At 35.1% G+C, this 7699-nt stretch overlaps 1 non-coding gene across 1 annotated transcript; it reads left to right on the top strand.

Moving 5' to 3' along the window:
- Window positions 1-5020: 5020 nt before the first annotated feature.
- LOC116115080 lies at window positions 5021-5124 on the top strand. The gene has a single exon (XR_004125617.1). It is a non-coding gene; the product is annotated as a small nucleolar RNA R71 (small nucleolar RNA).
- The last annotated feature ends 2575 nt before the right edge of the window (window positions 5125-7699 follow it).

Raw genomic sequence — 7699 nt, 5'->3', positions numbered from 1 at the left:
GTGGTTCTAACAGTTTTTTAAAATGATAAATTTACATATATGCCCATAAAAATACCCCAACTTCAACCAGTACTTGGAAGTTTTTTTTTTCAATTACCAATACTTAGTATCAAAGTTCCTTCCAAGTTTAATTTGTTTGTAAGTTCTTTCAGTGTATATTATTTAATTTATTTGTATGTTCTCACTAAAATATGTAATTTAGTTGATGACATTCGTTATGCTGGCACTATTAGCATACTTGGTAATTTGACTTCCACTCAATAGCTAGATTTGCTGAAAATATATGCAAAAGAAGACAAATTGAGCTTCCCACATTACCAATGAGTTTGGGTTTTCCATTGAATAACCCAATTCTTATCCAAGAACAACAAACTTTGAAAGAGAACTGTTCAGAAAAATAAATAGTTTGAATATAAGGAACCAAAATTGAAGCATCCATGCACTCTAATTTTCAAAAACAACCAATTAAAGAAACATTGAAGATTTAACAGGTATTAATATTCCAGATCATGCACCTTTGGGAGTAATTTAGCATGATGAAAAAGAGTGGCATGAAAATAAAAAGTAGAGCATAGCTTTTCGAGCACCAATTTTTGCCAAGGAGCAAAACATGCAGACAGAAAAGAGTAACTCCTAAAAATGTATTTGGACATGCACATAAATGTACAATCTAGGTCCTGGGATCCCCTCTTGAATATGTATGGAACATGTCCAAACTTGACAAAAATATCTACTTTGTAGTAGCAACAAGGGTAGATCTAGCTTTTGTAAAAGTAGAAATGTCTGGCTCCTCTATTCTGTGACTTTTTTTTTAGCAGTGGAAATGGGTTTTTTGGGATAAAATTTTTAAACCAGCCAAAACACCATGATTTGGGGTGTTTTATAAACCCCTCAAAAACACACTACACTGATTTGGGGGGTTTTTAAACTAGTCAAAACCAGTCAATAAAAAAATTGGCAAGTAATGGTTTTTAAACACCTCAAAACCAGTCTAATTAAAAATCCCCCAAAACCAGTGAAAAAAAAACTCCCAAGCAGACCCTAAAAGGAGCTGCACTTTTTCAGGTAGGTTTTATTGCTTGTGTTTTGTTTTATTAACTAATTTTGGTTTAATTAAAGCAAAGTGGTTGAGTTTTTTCTATATGCATTTAAGATTAGGTAAGTAAAGTTCTGATTTAGTTAGTACTTCATTGCAGAAGATGAATAACCCATTTCTGGAAAAATTTACTCAAAATGTTAATTTTTGTTTTATTTTTTATATTTCTTGAAAAGCTATTTTATTTGATAATTAGCAATTCAATAAGACTTGCTAGCTGTTAGGCTTGATCTTATTCAAATTTGCGCTAGAAATTAATTAGATTATTTTGATTGTGTTTTTAACTCAGTAAGATGTCTATATTTGATCCAATGTTCTATGGTGGAGGAAATTTAGTGGATGACTGGGATTCTTATCAGTACTAATGAGATTTCAATTTGGCTGCAGCTAATCATTCTGCCAGCAAATTATATTACTTTGGATGAATGAATTGGGCGTGCAATTGATGCTGGTGTTGTTTAGAGGGGCAAATCAGTGAAAAGGTTTCTATCATTTTATGCTTTGATTTGTGATATTGAGATGGGGGTTCAGTGTTCTAAACTCACAGTGTGTTGCTGGAACTCACAATTCAAAGCATCAGTTCTTGAAGCTCCTGATGTTGGTGGGTAAAAGTAAATTTCTGGCATCGGTTATTGTCTTCTCCAAGAAATATGGGTTTGATGGTTGTTAATTGTAATAATGTCTTGCTGCTGCAGAAAATGATGAGAAGAGTGAGGCTGACTGCTTGCCTGTATTCCGTGAATTCACATTGGAGCAACTTAAAAATGCGACATCTGGTTTGTTAAACTAAACATTGCATAATTTGTAATTTTATGTTATGTTTAGTTTAACATTGCCAAATTAAATTTATGTTATGTATTTGAGTTTATTAATGAGTATTGACTATTGAGTAATGTGTAATTGAATTCTTTATGTTTTTATTTCATATTGTAATTTAATGTATGTTATGTATTTGAGTTTATTAATGAGTATTGACTTTTGAGTAATACGTAATTGCAAATAAGTAATTTAATATATTTTTCATACAAAGAATACAAAAATAATACCAAAATAAAAGAGAAAAATAGTATGAAATTATATATAAAATAATAAATATTTGAATTTAGGGACTTAAATGAAAAATTGAAGAATTTTAGAAGTTAATTTGAAAACCGGTTAACCAAACTGAATATTCGGTTCGGTTTACAACTGGTTTATAATCGAAACCGATCCGATTTTAGGTTTTTGGTTTTCCTAATCCGGTTAGGTTAACCGGATTATCCCAACCCTAACTGTAAGCTTGCTAAGACAATTGTCAAATGAGTCCCCGTGTACACTAAAGTCATCCATAGGCACTTCCATAATGCTCTCTATATAATCGGAAAATATACTTACCATACACCTTTGAAAGGTGGCGGGACCATTACAAAGACCGAATGACATGCGTCGATAGGCAAAGGTTTTGAAGGGGCAAGTAAAAGTTGTCTTCTCTTGGTCTCCCAAAGTAATCACAATTTGATTATAACACGAAAAACCATCAAGAAAAAAATAGTGAGTATGGCCCGCTAATTGCTCAAGCATTTGATCAATAAATGGTAAAGGAAAATGGTCTTTGCCAGTTACAGATTTAACCTTTTGGTAGTAAATGCAAACTCACCACTCCGTTTGAATCTGCGTAGGAACTAAATCATTATCCTCGTTCTTCACCACAGTAACTCTGGACTTCTTTGAAACCACTTGGACCGAACTAACCCATTTGCTATCTGATATTGGATAGATTACACTGACATCCAATAGCTTGATGATTTCCTTCTTCAGCATTTCCATCATTGGTGGATTCAATCTCCTTTGTGTCTCTTTTGTCAGTTTCGATCCTTCCTCAAGTAATATCTAGTGCATGCACATGGAAGGATTAATTCCTTTAATGTCAGCAATTGTCCATTCAATCATCATCTTATACTCTCTCAATACCCAAACTAGTTTATCTTCTTGAATAGCAGAAAGGTTGATTGCTATTATCACGGGCAGCGTATCTTCTTCTCCTAAATACACGTATTTAAGGTGTTTCAAAAGAGGTTTAAGTTCCAAAGTAGGGACCTACATAATGGAAGGTAGAAGTTTCTCATTAAATAAGGGAAGAGAAATGTAAGGAAGATTTTACCTTGGGTTTATTTTTGGAAAAGAGTCAAGTGATGCAACAATCTCTTCCATTTCCTCTATCATGTCAACACCCTCTTTAGAATTTTTAGGGTCTTTGATTACCAAACCACTTCTTATTGTAGCATCCAACAAATCTTTACTCTTAAGCTCAAACATTTGCTACGCTAAAGAGTCAAGTATGTCAATAGAAAAAAAAAAGAATGATAATCACTAGGGTACCTCATCGTTTCAAAGATATTGAGCAAATAACCTCTCCATCGAATTCCATTGTCAAAGTTCCATTATGCACATCTATCTTTGTCTAGGCTATTTTCATGAAAGGTCTACCCAAAAGCAAGGGTGTGGACCTAGTAGTAGAGTAATCTTGCATGTCAAGCACATAAAAAGCAACCAAGAAGATGAGCTCATTAACCTGCACCAAAACATCTTCCAAAACTCTCTTTGGATAGGAGTTAGAACGACTGGCTAGTTGAATAACTATGTCGGTTTCTTTAAGAGAGACAATATTTATAGCAACATAAATAGAATAAGGTATAACATTAATTAAAGTGCCTAAATCTAACATAGCCTTTTCAAATTTAGTGTTACCTATAATGCATGGTATGGTAAAACTACTCGGATCCTTGTACTTTGGTGGAAGCTTCCTTTGCAAGACCGCCAACACATTCTCTCCTACGCTTACCACCTCGTTTCCCTTGAGCTTTCATTTTTTGGCACGTAATTCCTTGAGGAGCTTTGCATAGTGTGGTACTTATTTGATGGCATCCAACAACAGTACGTTGACTTGCACTTTCCGGAAGGTATCCAAGATTTCTTGTTCGTGGTCCTCCTTCTTCTATTTTGCAAACCTGCTAGGAAAAGGTAGAAGAGGTTCATAAATAGAAATTGGAACTGTAGATTCTACCTTAAGTGGCTGTTTTGCTTTTTTGAAGTCAAGCGCCCTATCTCCCTTATTATTGGACTTGCTTGCTCCATCTTGAATCGGCTCATCCTTGGCCTCTTCATTATTAATCAGGTTCTTGTGAGCTTCTTCAAGTTGCTTCCGACAATGATATAGCACTAGAATTCTCCATAGGTTTGACCGCAGTTTGAGAATGAAGTTTTATGGATCCTTGTGCCTCTAGTCTTCCAACGGTAGTGGCCAATAGACTAACTTGGTTTTCAAGGTCCTTGATCGATGTCTTCTAACTTGTTGGAATTGGATAGTGTTGGTGGCTAAAGAATTTATTAATTCTTCTAGAGACTTGCCTTGAGGTGGGGGAGCATTTTGTGGCCTCACTTGATAAGGTGGTTGTGCTCTTGGATAAGAAAAACTTGGTGGATTAGTAGGGGTAGTAGCTTAGTGGTTTCCCGAATAGCAGGGTGGTTCCTCCACCCTGGATTGTAAGTGTTGGAGATACCTTTGCCTTTGTTGTCCTTGAAATCCTCCCAAAGTGTTTGCTTGCTCCACATTAGGATCTTGAAGAGTAGGGCACATGTCAATAGGATGACCAATGTTAGAGCAAATTCTGCATGTTTTAACTTGTCCCACCAACATGCACAAGTGGAATCAAGGTGCTCAACTGCTACTCAATATTAGTGGATGTATCCATTTCATTGACCCTCTTTAGTGATGGATCAGATTGGGAGCCAAACTGTTGAGCATCTATAGCCATAGTTGCAATCAAATTTCTTATATTCTAAAGAGTTTTGTCAACCAAAGCACTACCACTTGTTACATCGATCATGCTTCTTTCCATAGGCATCAACCCTTCGTAAAAGTATTAGAGTAAGAATTGCACACTTATTCGATGATGAGGGCAACTAGCATAAAGTTTCTTGAACTGCTCCCAATACTCATACAAACTTTCCTCACTGTACTGCCACATACCACAAATCTCCTTCTGAATGAGAATAATTCTAGAAGTTGGAAAATATTTCTCCAAAAAGAGTATTTTCATGTCATTCCAATTGTCAATGGTCCGAGATGGTAGATAATACAACCACTCTTTAGCGTTGTAGCGTTGTCCGCTAAAAAGAATGGAAAGGCTGTGAACTTAACTTGTTCCTTAGTAGTGCCACTTGGTTTCATGCTAGAGCACACCACATGAAATTCTTTGAGATGTTTATTCAAATACTCTCCCACTAGACCTCGGAAAGTAGGTAAAAGATGTTAGGAATTGATCTACCAAATGCAGCGGAAAAACAAAAATTAAAGGATAAATTGATTCCTTTAAAGCCCAAAATCAGGGTACAGATTATATAGTTAACACGTTAAATCAAAATTCTATAGAAAATATAAACAATTCATTCAAGGATTAGAGATCTTACGCACGTTTGGAGGCTCCTTCAAATGTCTCTGAATCTACTTCGCTACCGATTCAACGTAGAACCGAACGAATGGTGATTCATACAAAGACAATTTGAAGAACCAAAGAGGGATTTGCTAGATCCTCTTTGGCTTCAAGAATCAACTTGAATCAAAGAAAAATCTTTGATTCAAGATCAAGGGAAAACGTGTGAGAGTGTAGAGAGAGAGGGTTGCTGTTTTCAATGAATGAACAAAATGAATTAATTGTTTCTTTCAATACACATGCACTTATATAGTGCATGTGTCAAAACCCTAATTCATTTAGGAATAGGATTGGGCTCCAACCCAAATTAACCCATGTGTCCAAACACTCTCCTTTTGGTATTTTATTTTAATTAAATATTATTATAATTAAAATCAATTAATATATTTATAAAAATATATTAAAATTTAATTAATAATAATTCATTTAAATATATGCGTACATATATTTAAATATAATTTCACTTATTTAATTTTAATATTAAATTAAATCTAGGCAACAATCTCAGCAAATTGAATTGCATTGTGAGATTACTAAGATACCCTTTCGTTCTAAAAGACGAAAATGTCTGTTGAACAAAACGATTCTTAAATTATCTTCTAAGTGTGTGACCTGTAGGCTCCTCATCATACCGGCAGTGAGTAGTATCGCAATTAACACCAATTAATCGTCTCACTACACACAGACCAAGATTGGCCCCTAGTAAGGCATCATGACCACCCAATAGATTCGGATTCAGCGAAATAGCTACCTATCAACGATATGGTTACCGTGCAATCAAATCCTTTCATCATCTGTTATCTCATCGAGTCTGAGGTACAGAAATAGTGTCAACCTCAATTACTCTCGATATCTTTGTATTCAGTTACTAGATCAATGACCAGAATAATAAATTGGATTGAGTAACAACTCAATCCTACTGTGGCCACAGCTTTAGTGTCATTGTCATTTACTGAATTACGTAGTGAGATAACTTCTCCCGTTCTCCCGTACCTGAGAGTGATGAATCCTTTGTCGATCCACCATAGTCTTGATACACTCATCGATGCAACCAATCACTATCGTATTGATAACTCTGAATAGAACTGTGTTGGGCTAGTGTCAAACTACACCAATCAATGCACAAGGCGCTCCGGTGATCTCAAGTTAATGATTACATGCACCACCATTCGTTAGAGGATTTGATCCATAGACACTAGAGTTAGCATTTATATGGAATCCTCTGGTGGGCCAGTCTAGTGAACTTGCCTACAGCAAGCACCCATGTGTTGTACCAGGTTGTCGGCAAACATACCTTGATAAGTGAGATCAGTCACTACCTTTCAACAAGGTCGTTCAACACTATGATAGCCTTACCGTATTATATGTGCCCTTAGTCAGAATAATACTAGGGCTACAGAAATTTCTAGAATGGCCACCATACGTGATCATAGGGTTCTCATAATCAAGATTTGAAACACTTGACACCCTTGTCACGGTTCTACTAGCCTAAAGACATATATTAATACATACAATATGATTTACGCGATATAAAATAAAAAGCCTTTTATTAATCAATGAACATTATTACAAAGAGTCAATTCTACAATAATTGATTGGCTCTAAGGCACGCACTCTAACAAGAGATGAATCATGCCAGACTTCATTTCAAAAGCTTCACTCGTTTCATGGTATCAGAGGTACAAAGGTTGTTGGTCCAAAGCCCATGTAGCCATCTCTTTAAGAGTTCAAATTTGATTATTTCTAACTATTTCCTTTTGATCGGAATAATCTGAATTGTTTGAAGAATTGCATGTGGATGGAAGATCGATATTGATTGCTTGATTGAAACTTCCTTACCTACAGGTTGTCGAGAAAGGATGATAGGTGGAATCAGTACAAAGTGGGGATTTGACCTGAAATTGAAAGAAGAGCTCAATCACCACAACACTTGAAAAATAAACAGAAAAAACTTAAGCTAAGATATTATAAAATAACGAAAAGTAAATAAAAAGTCAATTTAAGAAAAGTCTCTGGCAATAGTAACAAAAATTGATGCATGCAAAAGCAATAACCAATTTAAACCTTACTTAAATTATCTTAAAATGTCATTTAGTAGCACAAAGCAAGCAAAGGTTTTTCTCACAGAAGA

This window comes from Pistacia vera, unplaced genomic scaffold, assembly GCF_008641045.1.
Source record: "Pistacia vera cultivar Batoury unplaced genomic scaffold, PisVer_v2 Contig73, whole genome shotgun sequence".
Taxonomy (NCBI): domain Eukaryota; kingdom Viridiplantae; phylum Streptophyta; class Magnoliopsida; order Sapindales; family Anacardiaceae; genus Pistacia; species Pistacia vera.
The sequence above is the reverse complement of the archived record's forward strand: the minus strand, read 5'-3'. Positions and strand labels throughout refer to the sequence as shown.